The sequence below is a fragment of the Orcinus orca genome, chromosome 4 (genome assembly GCF_937001465.1).
Source record: "Orcinus orca chromosome 4, mOrcOrc1.1, whole genome shotgun sequence".
In the NCBI taxonomy this organism is placed as follows: Eukaryota; Metazoa; Chordata; class Mammalia; order Artiodactyla; family Delphinidae; genus Orcinus; species Orcinus orca.
Genome location: NC_064562.1, coordinates 79,969,432 through 79,990,092, shown reverse-complemented (window position 1 = coordinate 79,990,092; position 20,661 = coordinate 79,969,432). Strand labels below are relative to the sequence as shown.

Genomic DNA, 20,661 nt, shown 5'->3' with positions numbered 1-20,661 from the left:
TAATGGAAGAACACAACACAAATTTATTATCTCCCAGTTCTGTAGGTCAGAGTCCAACACAGGTCTTACTGGGCTAAACTCAAGGTGCCAGCAGGGCTGCATTTCTTTCTGGAAACTTGAACAGAAAAATATGTTTCCCTGCCTTTACAATCTTCTAGAGGCTGCCTGCATCCCTTGGCTCATGGATCTCCTCCTCAATCTTCAAATCCATCAGCAGACCAAGTCCTTCTCAGGCTGCCATCTCTTTTGCTTCCCTCTTCCCTTATTAAGACCCTTCTGATTACACTGGGCCCACCCAGATAAGCCAAGACAATCTTCCCATTATAAGGTCATTTAACCTAACATAGTCAGTTTCCAGCAACTTAGGATATGGACATCTTTGAAAGGCCATTATTCTGCCTACCACATCCCATGACCCAAGAAATCTCTTTGGTGAACACAAACTATCTTTTGGGGATAAACGTTAAATAATTTGATCTATCAACACATAAAAGACTATATCACCATTCAGAAGTTCATAACTATCTGAACTATCTTTTCCTTTCATGTTTCTTCAAGGGAATTGAAAAATAATGTAGATGAGAATTCCAGTTGCATGAGTTCAACTGCAACTGAAGGTCAAACTTGATTGCTATAAGCAACAGGCTCTATGGATACTTTTCCGAATGGCAAAAGTTTTAACGTCCAAATGAATATGTGAGCATACTTTCCTTTTTGGACAATTATTTAATGGGCTACACCATATACAAAAATGGCATAATTTATAAGTATCAAACAAATGTCAAAACAAGATTGATCAATCCCAGCCTTTGTGGAATGCTTTATTTTTTTAATTTTCTTTTTCAGGATTGAGAAGACAGAAGCTCCCCTTCTGGTTTTCAGAGAAGAGCTTGTTTTCTGCTCTGGTATTATTACTTTCTTGTTATTTCTTGTTTTTTTTAAAATTTTATTTATTTTTTTTATACAGCAGGTTCTTATTGGTTATCCATTTTATACATATTAGAGTATATATGTCAATCACAATCTCCCAATTCATCACACCACCACTCCACCCCCCCGCAATGCTTTCGCCCCCCTGGCATCCATACATTTGTTCTCTACATCTGTGTTTCAATTTCTGCCCTGCAAACAGGTTCATCTGTACCATTTTTCTAGGATCCACATATATGCGTTAATATACGATATTTGTTTTTCTCTTTCTAACTTATTCTACTCTGTATGACAGTTTTTAGATTCATCCACATCCCTAAAAGATGACCCAATTTCGTTCCTTTTTATGGCTGAGTAATATTCCATTGTGCATATGTACCACATCTTCTTTATCCATTCGTCTATCGATGGACACTTAGGTTGCTTCCATGACCTGGCCATTGTAAATACTGCTGCAAAGAACACTGGGGTGCATGTGTCTTTTTGAATTATGATTTTCTCTGGGTACATGCCCAGTAGTGGGATTGCTGGGTCATATGGTAATTCTATTTTTAGTTTTTCTAAGGAACCTCCATAGTGGCTGTAACAATTTACATTCCCACCAACAGTGCAAGAGGGTTCCCTTTTCTCCACACCCTCTCCAGCATTTGTTGTTTGTAGATTTTCTGATGATGCCCATTCTAACTGGTGTGCGGTGATACCTCATTGTACATTTGATTTGCAATTCTCTAATAATTAGTGATGTTAAGCAGCTTTTCATGTGTTTGTTGGCCATCTGTATGTCTTCTTTGGAGAAATGTCTACTTAGGTCTTCTGCCCATTTTTGGATTGGGTTGTTTGTTTCTTTAATATTGAGTTGCATGAGCTGTTTATATATTTTGGAGATTAATTCGTTGTCTGTTCATTCATTTGCAAATATCTTCTCCCATTCTGAGGGTTGTCTTTTCGTCTTGTTTGTAGTTTCCTTTACTTTGCAAAAGCTTTTAACTTTCATTAGGTCCCATTTGTTTATTTTTGCTTTTATTTCCATTACTCTAGGAGGTGGATCAAAAAAGATCTTGCTGTGATTTATGTCAAAGAGTGTTCTTCCTATGTTTTCCATTAGGAGTTTTATAGTGTCCGGTCTTACATTTAGGTCTCTAATCCATTTTGAGTTTATTTTTGTATATGGTGTTAGGGAGTGTTCTAATTTCATTCTTTTACATGTAGCTGTCCAGTTTTCCCAGCACCACTTATTGAAGAGACTGTCTTTTCTCAATTGTATATTCTTGCTTCCTCTGTGATAGATTAGTTGACCATAGGTGAGTGGGTTTATCTCTGGGCTTTCTATCCTGTTCCACTGATCTATGTTTCTGTTTTTGTGCCAGTAAGATATTGTCTTGATTACTGTAGCTTTGTAGTATAGTCTGAAGTCAGGGAGCCTGATTCCTCCAGCTCCATTTTTTTCCCTCAAGACTGCTTTGGCTATTCGGGGTCTTTTGTGTCTCCATACAAATTTTAAGATTTTTTGTTCTAGTCCTGTAAAAAATGTCATTGGTAATTTGATAGGGATTGCAATGAATCTGTAGATTGCTTTGGGTAGTATAGTCATTTTCACAATGTTGATTCTTCCAATCCAAAAACATGATATATCTCTCCATCTGTTTGTATCATCTTTAATTTCTTTCATCAGTGTCTTACAGTTTTCTGCATACAGGTCTTTGGCTCCCTAGGTAGGTTTACTCCTAGGTATTTTATTCTTTTTGTTGCAATGGTAAATGGAAGTGTTTCCTTAATTTCTCTTTCAGATTTTTCATCATTAGTGTATAGGAATGCAAGAGATTTCTGTGCATTAATTTTGTATCCTGCTACTTTACCAAATTTATTGATTAGCTCTAGTAGTTTTCTGGTGGCATCTTTAGGATTCTCTATGTATAGTATCATGTCATCTGCAAACAGTGACAGTGTTACTACTTTTCCAATTTGTATTCCTTTTATTTCTTTTTCTTCTCTGATTGGCGTGGCTAGGACTTCCAAAACTATGTTGAATAAGAGTGGTGAGAGTGGACATCCTGGTCTTGTTCCTGATCTTAGAGGAAATGCTTTCAGTTTTTCACCATTGAGAATGACATTTGCTGTGGGTTAGTCGTATATGGCCTTCATTATGTTGAGGTAGGTTCCCTCTATGCCCACTTTCTAGAGAGCTTTTATCATAAATGGGTTTTTGAGTTTTGTCAAAAGCTTTTCCTGCATCTATTGAGACGATCATATGGTTTTTATTCTTCAATTTGTTAATATGGTGTATCACATTGATTGATTTGCATATATTGAAGAATCCTTGCATCCCTGGGATAAATCCCACTTGATCATGGTGTATGATCCTTTTAATGTGTTGTTGGATTCTGTCTGCTAGTATTTTTTTTTTTTGTAAATTTTTTTTTGGTTTTTTAAAAGATGTTTTAAGATTTTTTTGGATTTTTTTAATAATAAATGTGTGTTCCGAGGCCGAAGCACACACTTGTCTGCTAGTATTTTTTGAGGATTTTTGCATCTGTATTCATCAGTGATATTGGTCTGTAATTTTCTTTCTTTTTTTTTTTTTGTATCTTTGTCTGGTTTTGGTATCAGGGTGATGGTGGCCACATTGAATGAGTTCGGGAGTGTTCCTTCCTCTGCAATTTTTTGGAAGAGTTTGAGAAGGATGGGTGTTAGCTCTTCTCTAAATGTTTGATAGAATTCACCTGTGAAGCTGTCGGGTCCTGGACTTTTGTTTGCTGGAAGATTTTTAATCACAGTTTCAATTTCATTACTTGTGATTGGTCTGTTCATATTTTCTATTTCTTCCTGGTTCAGTCTTGGAAGGTTATACCTTTCTAAAATTTGTCCATTTCTTCCAGGTTGTCCATTTTATTGGCATAGAATTGCTTGCAATAGTCTCTTAGGATGCTTTGTATTTCTGTGGTGTCTGTTGTAACTTCCTTTTTCATGTCTAATTTTATTAATTTCAGTCCTCTCCCTCTTTTTCTTGATGAGTCTGGCTAATGGTTTATCACTTGTGTTTATCTTCTCAAAGAACCAGCCTTTAGTTTTATTGATCTTTGCTATTGCTTTCTTTGTTTCTATTTCATTTATTTCTGCTCTGATCTTTATGATTTCTTTCCTTATGCTAACTTTGGGGTTTTTTTTTTCCTTCTTTCTCTAATTCCTTTAGGTGTAAAGTCAGATTGTTTATTTGAGATTTTTCTTGTTTCTTGAGGTAGGTTTTTATTGCTATAAACTTTCCTCTTAGAACTGCTTTTGCTGCATCCCATAGGTTTTGGATCGTCGTGTTTTCATTGTCATTTGTCTCTAGGTATTTTTTGATTTCCTCTGATTTCTTCAGTGATCTCTTGGTTATTTAGTAACGTACTGTTTAGCCTCCATGTGTCTGTGTTTTTTACGTTTTCTTCCCTGTAATTGATTTCTAATCTCATAGTGTTGTGGTTAGAAAAGATGCTTGATACAATTTCAATTTTCTTAAATTTACTGAGGCTTGATTTGTGACCCAAGATGTGATCTATCCTGGAGAATGTTCTGTGTGCATTTGAGAAGAAAGTGTAATATGCTGTTTTTGGATGGCATGTCCTATAAATATCAATTAAGTCTATCTGGTCTATTGTGTCATTTAAAGCTTGTGTTTCCTTATTAATTTTGTTTGGATGATCTGTCCATTGGTGTAAGTGAGGTTTTAAAGTCCCCCACTATTATTGTGTTACTGTCGATTTCCTCTTTTATAGCTGTTAGCAGTTGCCTTATGTATCGAGGTGCTCCTATGTTGGGTGCATATATATTTATCATTGTTATATCTTCTTCTTGGATTGATCCCTTGATCATTATGTAGTGTCCTTCCTTGTCTCTTGTAACATTCTTTACTTTAGAGTCCATTTTATCTTATATGAGTATTGCTACTCCAGCTTTCTTTTGATTTCCATTTGAATGGAATATCTTTCTCCATCCCCTCACTTTCAGTCTGTATGTGTCCCTAGTTCTGTAGTGGGTCTCTTGCAGACAGCATATATATGGGTCTTGTTTTTGTATCCATTCAGCAAGCCTGTGTCTTTTGGTTGGAGCATTTAATCCATTCACGTTTAAGGTAATTATCGATACGTATGTTCCTATGACTATTTTAATTGTTTTGGGTTTGTTTTTGTAGGTCCTTTTCTTCTCTTGTGTTTCCTACTTAGAGAAGTTGCTTAGCATTTGTTGTAGAGCTGGTTTGGTGGTGCTGAATTCTCTTAACTTTTGCTTGTCTGTAAAGCTTTTGATTTCTCCATCAAATCTGAATGAGATCCTTGCCGGGTAATCTTGGTTGTAAGTTCTTCCCTTTCATCACTTTAAATATGTCATGCCACTCCCTTCTGGCTTGTAGAGTTTCTGCTGAGAGATCAGCTGTTAATCTATGGGAGTTCCCTTGTATGTTATTTGTTGTTTTTCCCTTGCTGCTTTCAATAATTTTTCTTTGTCTTTAATTTTTGCCAATTTGATTAGTATGTGTCTCAGCGTGTTTCTCCTTGGGTTTATCCTGTATGGGACTCTCTGCACTTCCTGGACTAGGGTGGCTATTTCCTTTCCCATGTTAGGGAAGTTTCGACTATAATCTCTTCAAATATTTTCTTGGGTCCTTTCTCTCTCTCTTCTCCTTCTGGGACCCCTATAATGTGAATGTTGTTGCTTTTAATGTTGTCCCAGAGGTCTCTTAGGCTGTCTTCATTTCTTTTCATTCTTCTTTTCTTTATTCTGTTCCACAGCAGTGAATTCCACCATTCTGTCTTCCAGGTCACTTATCCGTTCTTCTGCCTCAGTTATTCTGCTACTGATTCCTTCTAGTGTAGTTTTCATTTCAGTTACTGTATTGTTCATCTCAGTTTGTTTGTTCTTTCATTCTTCTAGGTCTTCGTTAAACATTTCTTGCATCTTCTCAATCTTTGCCTCCATTCTTTTTCCGAGGTCCTGGATCATCTTCACTATCATTATTCTGAGTTCTTTTTCTGGAAGGTTGCTTACCCCCACTTCATTTGGTTTGTTTTTCTGGGGTTTTATCTTGTTCCTTCATCTGGTACATAGCCCTCTGCCTTTTCATCTTGTCTATCTTTCTGTGAATGTGCTTTTTGTTCCACAGGCTGCAGGATTGTAGTTCTTCTTGCTCCTGCTGTCTGTCCTCTGGTGGATGAGGCTATCTAAGAGGCCTGAGCAAGTTTCCTGATCTGGAATGTTTTGTTTTTAAAAGGCAAGTGTATGTAAATTTCTGAGATGGATCTCCAGAAAATGCGAGTGAATTATATCAACCCAAAAAAAGTACAGAATTTTATTAGTGCTAAAAATCTACAGGAATCTGTTAAGAAATTTGATTAAGTAGTATTACGAAATAGGTTTAGGGTCAGCTCATGAAATATTTAATAACTTACAATTAATATGTATAAATATAATGACAATGTTTTGACATACACCTCATCGATGAGGCCACCAGATCCATATAAAATACAACCAAAAAATGTCAATTTTCAAGGCCACGAATATTCCTCTTCTTGCAGTGTAATCACTTTATAAAGAAGACAGTTGTTTTGACCTATTAAAACTTGAGTAAACTGCCAGGTTGCTTTTGTGCAGACAAGTAGGTCAAGCAAGTTCACAACCATCTGAAAACTAGTTCAAATACGTTTAAATGCATTCGGAACCACAGATTATTCAGAGAACTACCACCAAGAACTATTTTTTCTTCACTAAAATTATTATAACTACATTTATATTTAAGACAAAATTCACTCTGTTTAAATTGTAAGATTTTGCAATAGATGATTTATATATATACTGTCCATTCCCACTTTTCTATACCTATGTACTTTCAAAGTTTTCAAATGAACAAAAATACATGAGCATATTAAGTTCCTTAGTTGACTATTATTATTTTTTAACACACTGACTCACTGCTTGATCCTTACCTGAAATGACAAGGTCTGAGAAAATCACAAGCCAAGATCCTATCTGAATCTGTGGAGTATCAAGGGAGATGGAACTCCCTTGATACAGACACATTTTATTTGCAGCATGCAAGTAAGAGTAATTAAGAATAAAAAAGGATATGTATATGGCATGCTCATTCACAGCCAGAAGGCCTATGACCAGGCTTCACACGGTACAACCTGGACTTAACAAGTATTACATAACAGAGACATACCCTTGATACAGAAGATACTATTTGAGATTTCTATTGATATATCTTCAAGTCTGCTATTGAACTCATGCAGTAAATTTGTATTGCATATATCGTACTTTTCAGTTCTGATGTTATCACTTGATTCTTTTATGTGGTTTTTATTTCAGAGGAGAACTATCTTTCTATTCACTTCAAAACTGTTCACTTTTGTCTCATGGGCCATGGATATAATATAACAGCGGCTTTAAAGTCTTTTTCTGATAATTCCACCATCTGAATATCTCAGGGTTGGCATCTATTTATTGTCTTTTCTCTTAAAAAAGTCAGATTTTCCTGTTTCTTTGTATGTCAAGTAATTTTGGATTATATCCTAGGCATTCTGAATATTAGGTTATGAAACTAGATTTTATAAACATCTTCTGGAGAATTTGGTATTTTTTTTGCTTAAGTTTATACTACAAGTTATATATTGCATTCTAGCGTGGCAGTACCACTGTCAGCTCAGTTTTCAAAGTCTTTGCTATGTTTTTTGGCTTTATCCTCTGCATGCACTGCTCAGAGGCAAGTCTGGGATTTGAACAGTGGTTTATATTGTAGGTCAGTTCTCTGTCTTTGCTGTGTTCCTTTGGGTCTGTACATGCATGTGTAGCTCATAAGTAAGGTGGGACCTTTGTGGGTCTCCTCTCACATCAGCTCTCTTCTCTGTGAGATTTCCCCAGCATGCTCCAGTTTCCAGGGGCCTTTTTCCCAAATCCTCTGACCAGAGAAATCGTTTTCTCTCAGAGTTTTAAAGTGCTTGTGCTACCTGGCAATGTAACTTTATAGGTAGAGATGGTCTCAGGGCAGGCTTGGGAGGGAAAAAAGGGGTACTCCTTTTCCTTGTCGTGTGTCTAGAAATAGGGGTTTCTCTAAATTGCTGCATCCACTGTGCAGTTCCCTAATTCAGCCCACCATTTGGTCAAAGCTGGGTCATGAAAAGAAAGAAAAGGTATATTCACCATTATACAGGCTAGTCTTCAAGTTATAACTTCCTTTCTCGATTTGCCTCTTTTTTTTTTTTGCGGTACGTGGGCCTCTCACTCTTGCGGCCTCTCCCATTGCGGAGCACAGGCTCCGGACGCGCAGGCTCAGCGGCCATGGCTCACGGGCTCCGCCGCTCCGCGGCATGTGGGATCTTCCAGGACCGGGGCACGAACCCGTGTCCCCTGCATCAGCAGGCGGACTCTCAACCACTGTGCCACTGAAGCCCTTGATTTGCCTATTATTAACTTTCAAAGTCTTTAGATAGTTGCTTTTAGTATTCTATTGAAAGTATTTAGTTCTAATCAGTCAGAGAGAGGCATACTCCATTTTGGCCTACGCATTGTATTATATCCATTTCTCAACAGACTTTCACCTAAAGTCTTTAGTAGTCATTGACTGATCATTATCTAGATCATAATTCTATTAGAAATTGCACTGTGGTGAATTTCTAATCCTATCATTCTCCCAGCATTTGTTATTGTCTATGAGTTTTCTATAACAGTAAACTTTCCCTCTTAACTATTTGGTTATCCTGGAATGAAATCTGTACAGAAAATGAAGAATAAATGGTTGATTCTTTCATTTACCAGTGATTTTCAGAGTAATAAAATGAGGGGTTTTTTTAAGTATTATTATAAACTTCTGAATTCTTATATGTGTATCAATCTTCAGTTGTTATACATATTTTTGAACCTATTTTTATGGAAAATTTCAAACATACACAAAAGTAAAAAAGAATAATTATTAACCCATATATTCATCACCCATTTTCAACAATTATCAAATCATGGTCAATCCTGTTTCATCTATTCTTCCCCTTCCCCATTCCTTCCCATCCTCCTTTGTATTATTTGAAGCAAATCCCCAAAACTATATCATGTCATCTGTAAATACTCTAGTATGAATGTACAAATTATAAGGACTTAAAAAAAAACACCACAATATCATTACCTTTAAAAGTTAATAAAAGATGTCTAAGGCCTCTACACACAAAATATTTCTGAGAGAAATTTTAAAAGACCTAAATATATGGAGATATACTGTGGTTAACATATTGAAAGTCTCAATATGGAAAGATATTTAATATATCCAAATTGATCTACAGATTCAATATTAAACTAGACAATAATATGAAATAATAAATAATATTTAACTTGCTTAATGTTAAGCAGGGATTTGTTATTTATTTACTCATTTAGGAAACTGACAGGCTGAGTGTAAAATCTTTATTGAAATTCATAAGGACCAAGAAGAACCAAGGCAATTTTGAAGGACAAAAGTTGGAGAACTTAAAGCTATAATAACTAAAAGTGTATGGCACTGGTACAACAACAGACCAATGGAACAGAAACAGAGTCCAAAAACAGACCCACAAATAAAGTCACCTGAATTACAACAAAGGCACTACTACTGCATTACAGTAGGAAAGGACAGTCTTTTCAATAAATAATGCTGGACCAAATGGATTTCCAAATGGAAAATAAAATAAACCATGAATCCTACCACACATCATGCAGAAACCTAAATGGGAAAGTTAAAACACTCAAGTTTATAGAGGAAAACATAGCACAGTATCTTCTTGGCTTTGAAATAGACAAAGAATCCTTAAAACACAAAAAACTAACCATAAAAGAACACTCTGATAAAATAGACTTTATTAAAATTAAGAAATTATCTTAATTAAGACACACTACTGAAAGAGTGAAGAAGCAGAAGAGATAACATCAATACTTAATCCAACAAAAACTTATCCTAGAAATAAAGAACTTCTGCAAATCCGTAAGACAGACAACACAACAGAAAAATGGACAAATAACATGAACAGGCATTTCTCAAAAAAGGATATCCAAAGGGTCAGTAAGCATGTAAACATGTGCTAACCTTTTAAGTTATCAGGGAGTAACAAATTAAAACTACAATAAAATTTCACTACATACACTGCAGAAGAGTTATTAATTTGAAACACTAATAATTTTAAGTGTTATTGAGGATGAAGAGCAACAAGAATTCATGTACACTGTTGGTGGAAGTGTAAACTGATTCAACCATGAGGAGCATCTACAAAAGCTAAACAGCCAAATACCCTGACCCAGCATTTTCACCACTGGATATTTATCCAACAGAAATGCATACATATGTGCCAAAAGAAATGTTCAAGAATGTTCACAGCAGAATTGTTCATAACAGCCAAAAACTGAGAGTAAACCAAATGCTCATCAACAGTACAATGGATGAATAATTTTGGTATATACATATAATGAGTATTACAAAGCAATGAAAAAGGATGAGCTACTGCTATATGAATCAATATGTATGACTCACATCAACAAGATGTTGACCATAAAAAGCCAAAAGAAGTTCAAAAATAGACAATACTAATGAATAGTGAATCAAGCAAGAATAATAGTTACCTTTGGGAGTGCGTGATGACTGTCAGGGGGCATGAAGGAGGCTCCTGGATTGATGAAAATGTTCTATATCTTGATCTTGGTATTGGTTAAACGAGTGTTGACTTCATAAAATTTCATCAAAATGACACTCAGTATTTATGCACTGTATAATATGCATGTTTTAATTCAATATAAAACATTTTAAAGTTAGCAATACTATATCAGTCTCTTGATATTTTATTTTTAACTTTTTGGTTATTTTACTTGGTGAAATTGAAGTCTAGTAGAACTAGGTTTCTACATCAATCTGCCTCTCACTTGGGTACTAAAGTCATTATTTACTTTTTCCTGGATAATTACTGACAGTTTTGATATGTGGATCCTTCCCACATTATGACGGCAAAAGTTTACCTTGAAGTTAGACCTATCTCATGTTCACAAACTAGATAATTCTAAGATGATATTTTTTTCTTAATGTAAATATAATCAATTTTCTATATTAAGTTCCAGGTCACCAGTTCCCACAGTTTGTATTTGGAAAAAAAGAAGAAAATTCAAAGCTTCTGAGGCTTAGCATCTAAGCTCAGTTTTAGCTAAACTTGAAAAAAGCAAATCAGGGCTTCCCTGGTGGCACAGTGGTTGAGAGTCTGCCTGCTGATGCAGGGGACACGGGTTCGTGCCCCGGTCCGGGAAGATCCCACATGCTGTGGAGTGGCTGGGCTCATGAGCCATGGCCGCTGAGCCTCCGTATCCGGAGCCTGTGCTCCGCAATGGGAGAGACCACAACAATGAGAGGCCCGCGTACCGCAAAAAAAAAAAAAAAAAAAAAAAAAAGCAAATCAAGGCATGGTGTAAGCATAAGGTTGTTGTGAAATATAATGAATTATTAAATGTAAAGCGCTTAGAAAATAATGTGTACCACAAAGTAAATGCTCAAAATAAGTCTGCAATTCTTTATACCAGTTTGAAAAACCTTACAATAGATCCTTACTCTTGAATTTCCTTCAAAATATTTAAGACAATAAAAACAGATCTCTTTTAAAAACAAACAAAGTATATTTATGGAGCTAAGGGAAAACTTAATAGATTTTTAATGAAACAAGCCAAAGTGAACATTAAAGAAAAGTATAGGATAGATGAAAATTTAATTAACTATACCTAAGGTTTTTTTTAAGTTCTAAGTTGTACTAATAGATATTTAACTATGATATTAGGATTAGAACTTCTACATATAATTTATCCAGTTTGCCAACTGTTAACACGTGCATCATTTTCTTTATATACTGATAAACATATTTTCTGAACCATTTGAGAGTAAGTTGCATATATCATGTCCTTTTACCCCCAATTACTTAAATGTGTACAGCCTGGGAACAAAGACATTCTCTTAAATAACCATAGGATAGTTACTAACTTCAGGAAATTTAACAATTATACAATATTAACGTCTACTTTTTTAAGAGAGCAAATAAAGTCCTTTAGGGCTCCTCTAGTACAGGATCCAGTTCTGAGTCATGTATTGGATTAGCTATTTTATCTCCCTAGACTCCTTTAATCTGGAAGTTTTCCTTCAGCTAAATACCTTTTGAACTGTCTTATGTTTACAAGGTACTCTGCAAGATAAGATTTTAAAACTTGGGTTCTTAAGCAAACTGTATAGGGAAGTTTCATTTAAAAAAAAGAGATTCAATGGAAGAGTTAGGAGAAGTTTCAGAAGACTAAGATGAGAATACAAAAATCTTCCTATCCAAGAGTGGCTTTAGTATATATACATTTTAAAGCTTTATAATGAGGAGGTTTCTAGGTTTCTTTGAGATTGGTAATTCGTGGATTAGTGGTTTCAAAATCCTGTCCCTCAAGATGTCAAAAAATTACAATATATAATCAACTTAGGGCTTCCCTGGTGGTGCAGTGGTTGAGAGTCTGCCTGCCGATGCAGGGGACACGGGTTTGTGCCCCGGTCCGGGAAGATTCCACATGCCGCCGAGCGGCTGGGCCCGTGAGCCATGGCCGCTGAGCCTGCGCGTCCGGCGCCTGTGCTCTGCAACGGGAGAGGCCCGCGTACAGCAAAAAAAAAAAAAAAAACAGTCATGGTACCTACCCTTAAGAAACTTATAATTTAGCAAACCTAAGATTCCTGCTTTCAGATAGGAAAAGTATTATGTTTTCCTATTTTGAAAAGGAAGCAACTATGATGCAGTGTGAAAAATGTGTCCAAAGACAAAACTATGAAATGTTCTAGAGGAACAAAAAAGGTAGATCCTGAAATCGTGATCTTTAATCTCCTAACAGAGGACTTAACTTGCTTCTGTCAGACTGCAGAAGAGCTCCTTAAGAGTATCCTCCAATCTATCCATTGACTCCAAAAGGGACATGTACCGTCATCCCCAATGTACGTACTAGCTTTGTTCCATTGAGTCAGTCACCGACTAGTTTCCAAGTAATGTACTAGTACTTTCACTTAAAAAATAACAGGTAATCTCCATACACAGAAAAAACCAGAAACTGTACAAAAGGTATATACTATTAGATACTTTTAGAATGGATGTGATAATAAATGTGGAAAAGAAGATGTGGCTGGTCGCAGTGGTTCTTTAATAAGTAATTTAACTTCGTCGGCGATAGGCTGTAATAGGCCATATGGTCCAACGAAGTTTGGTCCTTTTTGAAGTTGTATATAACCTAATACTTTTTGTTCATTAGTGTGAGGAATGCCACAGCTAGAAGAATTGGGACAATAAGTGTTAGAATGTTAATTATAAACATTTTGTTAGGGAGAGGAGTTGAACAGCTAATAAATGTTTAAGTTTTACATAATTACTGGGCTCTGCCACCCTAACAAACCCTGTTCTCAGGCAGGGTGTTTTAATGAATTAAGATTGTATCATTAATTAGTTTTAAGGCACTTTTGTAAAGTAGACCTTATTTCTCTTGTCTTTTCGTACTGGGATAAATATGTAATAGATAGAAACAGACCTGGGTTACTCTGGTGTGAACTCATATCACATAGGACTTTAATTGTTGAACAAACTTAACTTTAATAGGGGTTACACCATTGGGATGTCCTGATCCAACATCGAGGTCCTAAACCCTACTGTCGACATGAACTCCAGAATAGGATTGTGCTATTATCCCTAGCATAACTTGCTCCATTGATCAATTTTTTTGGATCAATAAGTGAAGATATTTTGACTAGTTGGTCTAAGTTTTAATCATTCAGAGGCTTTTTTGTTCTCCGAGGTCACCCCAACCAAAACTGCTAACCCATATAAAAGTTTTGTTATCCCTTGATGGTTTAGTTCCTTTTTTTTGGGGGGGGGGGCGGGCAGTTATTAAAGCTCCATAGGGTCTTCTTATCTTATTTTGTCAATTTCACTGATTAAAAGTAAAAGTAAAACCCTCATGTGGCCATTCATACAAGTCCTTATTCAGAGAACAAATGATTATACTACCTTTGCATGGTCAGGATACCGTGGTCATGTGACAGATGTCACTGGGCAAGCAGTGCCTGTAATACTAGTTACGCTAGAGGTGACTTTTTTTGTAAACAGGCAAGATTTGTATTTGCCGATTTCCTTTTACTCTTTTTAATCTTTCCTTAGGGGCATACCTGTGTCAGGTTAACAGTAATTTTAATAAATAATCTAACATTGACTTAGGTTTATTTGTTGTTAACTACCAGTGATATCTATTACTTATATAAGCTTATGCAAGGACAAATATTTCTTGTTACTCATATTAACATTACTGCTTCTATTAATTGATTAGTCCAGTATTAAACTAGGAGTTGATTTACTTATTGGTGGTATTAAGGTAAATGTGTTGTTGAACTTGAACGCTTCCTTAACTGATGGCTGCTTTTAAGCCAACTATGGTGTTATTTTTACTCTCTAGATAAGGTTGTATCCTGTTTCTAAAAAGCTGCAACTTTTTAGATTAGTATTTAAAAATACATTAAAATTTATGATTTTTTGAATAGTTTTTAAAGTTTAACTAAGATCCTTTTCCTGGACAACCAGCTATCAACAGGCTCGTTATACCTCTACTTATAAATCTTCTCACAAGTTTGCCACATAGATGAGTTTGTTCTAATAAACTGTACGTAAGTAGCTCGTCTGGCTTTGGGGTATTTAACTTAAGTTCTCTTTGTTAAAAATTTCAGTTAAATCATTATACAAAAGGTAAAAGGGGGAAGCTTTACTTTTTATTACTTGTAATGCTTCTTGCCTCATGCCCTTACGATACTTTCTCTATAGTGCCAAAAAGCTTTTAATTTCTATCTCCTATACTTTAAATATTGGATGAATGATTTATTCAATCTGCTTATAATAGTTGAATTTGTGGGAGGCTTGGGCTAGATTTAGTTCAAACTATCCATACACTTTGAAATTCCTGAGTGTAAACTAGGTGCTTTTGTTTAAGCTATACTTTGATTTATCCAAGCACACTTTCCAGTATGCTTCCCTTGTTACGACTTTATCTCCTCTCATATGTTTGGTACTTGCTAAGAAGTTATAAGAGTTATTAATACGTGAGAAGGGTGATGGGCAGAGTGTGCATGCTTCACAGCCTGACTCAACTAAGCAGTCTATTCTTAATTTAATACTAAATTCTCCTTTGGTTTTTAGCTTCATCAAAACTTTTGTATAATAAGAAATATGTTCTTGAAATAGAAAATGTAGCCCATTTTTTCCCATCCCGTAAGTTACACCTTGACCTAATGTTTTTATGTATAATAATTATGCTTACTGTTATTCCTTTTCAGGGTTTGCTGAAGATGGCGGTATACAGACTGAATTAGCAAATGTTGGTGAGGTTTATCGATTATAGAGAGAACACACTCCTCTAGAGGGGAATGAAGCACCATCAAGTCCCTTGAGTTTTAAGCTATTGCTAGTAGTACTCCGGCGAATAATTTTTTTATGATAATTATTTGCATGTAGGACTAAGCATAGTGGGCTATCTAGTCCCATTTGGGGTCTTAGCTGTCATGTGATCAGTAACTGTTAAAGTCACTTTTGCAGTTCATTTTTAAATAGCTATAGCTTTCTAAGGCTTAGCTAGAACTTAACTTTATTTTTTATTATTCTTTAACACATTTTACATCGATTTTCTATTAATTTGGGTTAATTGTATGACCACAGTGGCTGGTACGAAATTTACCAACCCTAAATAACATAACTTAGTTGAACTTTCATTTAAGGCTTAATTTTTATCACTGCTGTTTCCTGTGAGGGCATCGCTAAGCAAAGCATTATGAGCTACTATTTTAGTGTGCTTGATACCTGCTCCTTTTAATCCTTCATGATTTAGAGGATAGTCTGCTTAAGTTATTATGGTAACACTAAAACCTGGTAGAAAACAGAGTACTATACTAATTTTCTTTCTACAAATGTCCATTCATTTTAGAAGAAAAGTAATAGGAGAATCAACTTATTTTCTATTTTAAAACAGTAACACAGGTCAGTCTAATGAGAATATGGATTATGCTTTCCAGGACATGAAAAAAGTGTTAAGTCAGTCACTGAGAGCTGGTATCAACTCTTACCTCCCTCTAATTTTCCCCCACTCATCTCTTACTTTGCACTCAATCTATAGACACTTCTCTACCCAGGTAGAGAAGGGGTCAGCTAACTTATTCTGTAGAGGGTCACAAAGTAAATATTTTTGGCTTTCTGGGCACTAACATCTCTGATGCAACTACCTAACTCTGCCACTATAGCTTGAAAACAGCCATACACAATATGTAAAAAATAAGAGTGGCTGTATTCCAATAAAGCTTTATTCACAGACACTAAAACCTGAATTTCATATAATTTTCACATATCATAAAATAGTATTCTGCTTCCAGGATTTTTTTTCCCCCAACCATTTAAAAATGTAAACACTATTCTTAGTTCACGGGTCATACAAAAACAGGCAGCAAGCTGGATTTGGTGGTGTGCAGACCCCTCATGGAGAGACTTGCTTGTAAGGCAGACATGCAGTAGGTGACTGGCCCTTCTGTACCTCAGTCAACTGCTTCTTTATCTCTAAACCTAAAACCTGACAGGAAATAATTCTTATTCTACTTTTCAGTCATTTGCAAATCACCTTTCTCTCAAAAAAAGACAAGTTATAATTCTTACTTTCAGGTAGTAACTTTGAAAAATTTCAAGAATTGCTGAAAAAAAATACATCTGGATATCAATTACCTTACCAATAAATAATGTTTCATTCCTCTGAAGAATAAAAAATCTAAAGATAAATAAAAACTATCAAAGAAGGTAGCCGATCATGTCCTAAATATTTTTATAATACTCTGTCCTATGTGCCTTGCCAGGAGACTGTAAACCTCACTGTAAACCAATAATTATGACAGAAAAGGAAGGAAGGAAGGAAGGAAAGAAGGGAGGGAGGGAGGGAGGGAGGGAGGGAGGGAAGAAGGAAAGGAAAGGGGAGGGGAGGGGAAGAGAGGGGAGGGGAGGGGAGGAAAAGGAAAAGGAAAGGGAAAACAGAAAAAAGAAAAAAAAAGAGAAGGCATACTTCTGAGCTCAAAATGAAGATTGAATATATCTAGTGAAACTCACCAAGTTGTAAAGATTCATCTAAGAGGAATGCAGAATCTTCCAAAGGCATCTTACACTGTGACAAAATCAGCTTCTAAGTTTCAGCAGCTTTACAGGAAAAACAAAAAACAAAAAACAAAATCTGTAAAACAAGGGCAACTGTGGAAATAATGTCAACCAAATTCTAAGTAACAATACCGCCAGTATTTTTTCCCATCCACATATACAGCATTAATTGGGGCTTCCTATGTGCCAGGAATAGGGGATGCAGCAATGAACATGTCAGATTCCATCAATTCCTCCGGGAGCTCAGTCTGTAGGCCAACTCCAAATGGGATGAAAGGCTTTAAGAATCATGATGATGTGAAGGGAAAGCATGGCAGAGATACAAACCAGGCTAGTGGGAACTAGTTAGGAAAGGTTTCCTAAAAAAGAGGCAATTAATGCAAGCATGAGTAGGGTCTGACCAAATAAAGCAAGAGGAGAGGGGAGAGAAAGAACAAGTTTCATTAGAAGGGAATGGCATGTTCAAAGGGCCAGATGTAGGAGAGGATAGGGCGTTTGTGTGCAAGTAAAAGAAATCTAGTATGGCTGCTCAGAGTAAGAAAAGGGATGAGAAGGTCATTCTCTGAGATGAGATGGGCAAGGGAGGAAAGTAAGAAGTGAAGCAATTTGCCCTGCATCACTCAGTCACACAGGGCTAACAGGCAGAGACCATTTTAAACTCTCACCACTTGACTGCAATATATTAGCCATTCTGAAGCTCTTCCCAGTCCCCTAGCCTCAAGGGTCTTAGAGGTTGACCCCTGGGAAGGAAGGTGAGTCAAAGTCCTGTGGAGGATGATCCTTTCAGGGGGCTTTTGCAAAGGCCTGAGGGAAAACTGCCAGCCTCCCTATGAATGGATGAATTGATCAACTGACCATCAGGGGCCCTCCTGCAAAATGATGGGGAAGAAGTCAGTTTCAGCACCATTCTCAGTTACAAATTAATAGTTGCCAAGCATTTTACTATGCGTGAAGTCCAGTTCTAAGTGCTTTACACGTAGTAACTAATTCAATCCTCACAACATCCCTAGGAGGTAGGTGCTTTTATAAGCCTTTATTTCCAGTATGGTTTTATGAAATAGCCCAATCATGGTCATTAATTTTTATTAACAATTAAAATTATCAGAAATGTTAACGATACTTACCACAATATTAAAAGCATTTTAATTACCATTAAATCAGAAAAGTACTATTTTAAAGATTAATTAACAAAAACAAAAGACTTCACAACATTAATTTGGTTATTTCTCTGTTAGAGAAAGAGTTGGAAATTTTGTTTCGTGCTCATTCATTCACTTACTATGATAGGTTCTACATATCCAATGATTAGGGGAAAAACACACCAAATTCCTGCCGTCATGGAGTTTCAGTCATTGAAATACAATTGGCAATTATGTTTTTGTAACATATCCTAAGTTTTTGAATGACTGAAAAATCAACAACCATACAGACAAAATCTGATGCATAGAGGAAAATTAAAACCTGAGGGGAGTGGATTGTGAATAAAAAATATATATACATGTTAAAGAAGGAGGAAGAGAAAGAATAAAAAACTGCTCCACTAAAAAAGGGAACCCTCATGCACTGTTGGTGGGAATGTAAATTGGTGCAGCCATTATGGAAAACAGTATAGAGGTTCCTCCAGAAACTGAAAATAGAACTACAATATGATCCAGCAATTCCACTTCTGGGTATTTATCCAAAGAAAACAAAAACACTAATTTGAAAAGATGTATGTATACCTATGTTCACTGCAGCATTATTTACAATACCCAAGATACAGAAGCAACCTAAGTGTCCTTCAATAGATAAACAGATAACAAAGATGTGGTGTATACACAACACACACACACACACCGCCCCCCCGTACTCTACCATAAAAAAGAATTAAATCCTGCCATTTACAACAACGTGGATGGACCTTGAGGATATCATGCTAAGTGAAATAAGTCAGACAAAAAGAAAAAAAGTGATTATGAAGAATCTAGGGGCAGGACAAGAATAAAGACACAGATGTAGGGAATGGACTTGAGGACACAGGGAGTGGGAAGGGTAAGCTGGGACGAAGTGAGAGAGTAGCATGGACATATATACACTACCAAATGTAAAACAGATAGCTAGTGGGAAGCAGCTGCATGGCACAGGGAGATCAGCTCGGTGCTTTGTGACCACCTAGAGGGGTGGGATGGGGAGGGTGGGAGGGAGACGCAGGAGGGAGGAGATGTGGGGATATATGTACACGTATAGCTGATTCACTTTGTTATGGGGCAGAAACTAACGCACCATTATGGAGCAATTATACTCCAATTAAGATGTTAAAAAATAATAATACCAATACTGAATTATTTCACTCATATGTGGAATCCAAAAAACAAGAAAAATAAACAAACGAAACAAAACAGAAACAGACTCAGAGAGCACAAACTGCTGGGAGAAGAGGATGATGGATGAAACAGGTGAAGGGGATTAAGTGGTATAAAACTTCCAGCTATAAACTAAGTCAGGGGGAAGTAATGGGAATACAGTCAGTAATACAGTAACAACTTTGTATAGTGACAGAAGGTAAGTGGACTTGTTCTGATTATTTCATAACATATAAAAATATCTCATCACCATGTTGTATACCTGAAACTAATGTTGTATGTCAAGTATAACTTAATTAAAAAAAAAAATCTGTTCCACTGAGGAACACACTCATGAAGAATGAAAAAGAGAAAAGAGAGCACAGCAAAGTACCGGTAATCAGCCCACAATGATGAAGGTCCTTAAGGGACTCAAAACAGTTATAACGATAAAAAGCAGATGAATATTACACAGTAGAGGATTCAAGACTATAACCTAGTGAAGAAAGATTACACCTTAATCCAGCAGTCTTCACACTAGGGACCAGATGGTTTTAGGGAATCAATTTCCAAATCCTTCATGTCTATAATTACCAACCAGCTACTAGAACTAATATCAAGGTCAGAGCATCATACTGCTTTCTCCTTTCCTACAGTGTATTTTGTATCTTCCTTCTTCCAGTTCACAAGAGAAAGATGTATCTCTTACACATCTAAAATTCACTACAATGCATTTCCCTGTAGAAACATCCAGAACACCAAAGGAATAATTTTAAATATTGATATCAAGGGAGTATCCTCTAATGGAAGTACCATATATCCAAGGTGGTCTTGTTTTTCCCTGTCCCATACACCTCTGTTAAGAACAATACATGACATTAAAAAGCAGATATTCTGGCCTGGCCCCAATGCACTGTTAAAACTTCAGGATGTGAGAATAAAAACAACCTTCTGATTAAGAAGCTCATCTGAGAGAATCCAACGAAAACAGTGATGATAAATATTGAAGACAGCTAGAACTTAGTTCATCCGGGTTACAAGCTTGTGGCCAGACTCCTTACATAATTTATATAGAATTATTTAGAACTCAAGATCTGGGAAGCATCTTAAATTAGAATTCAACATCTGTATTTTCACCATTCTCAGAGAAATGAGAAAGAAATTAGTACATTCTATCAATCACCTGTGTCTTGTGTCTGTGACGTGAAGAT

At 36.1% G+C, this 20,661-nt stretch overlaps 1 protein-coding gene and 1 long non-coding RNA gene across 21 annotated transcripts in view; one reads left to right on the top strand and one right to left on the bottom strand.

The window, feature by feature from the left end:
• Nucleotides 1-2,633, top strand: part of LOC125964240 (uncharacterized) — a 39,167-nt gene extending 36,534 nt beyond the window's left edge. Inside the window, exon 3 of the long non-coding RNA XR_007477040.1 lies at nucleotides 847-2,633. This is a non-coding gene — a long non-coding RNA (uncharacterized LOC125964240). The remainder of the gene's footprint in view (nucleotides 1-846) is intronic.
• The window catches only part of CLOCK (clock circadian regulator), a 137,145-nt gene that overhangs the window by 80,843 nt on the left and 35,641 nt on the right, over nucleotides 1-20,661 (bottom strand). For 10 of the 20 annotated variants that reach the window (XR_007477024.1, XR_007477025.1, XM_049709151.1 and 7 more), the window contains 2 exons: nucleotides 17,085-17,171; nucleotides 10,537-10,678 (listed from right to left, as the gene is read on the bottom strand). The gene's annotated coding sequence lies outside the window, so the exon portion shown is untranslated. The remainder of the gene's footprint in view (nucleotides 1-10,536; nucleotides 10,679-17,084; nucleotides 17,172-20,661) is intronic. The other 10 variants (XM_033425395.2, XM_033425390.2, XM_033425394.2 and 7 more) reach the window with 3 other exon arrangements.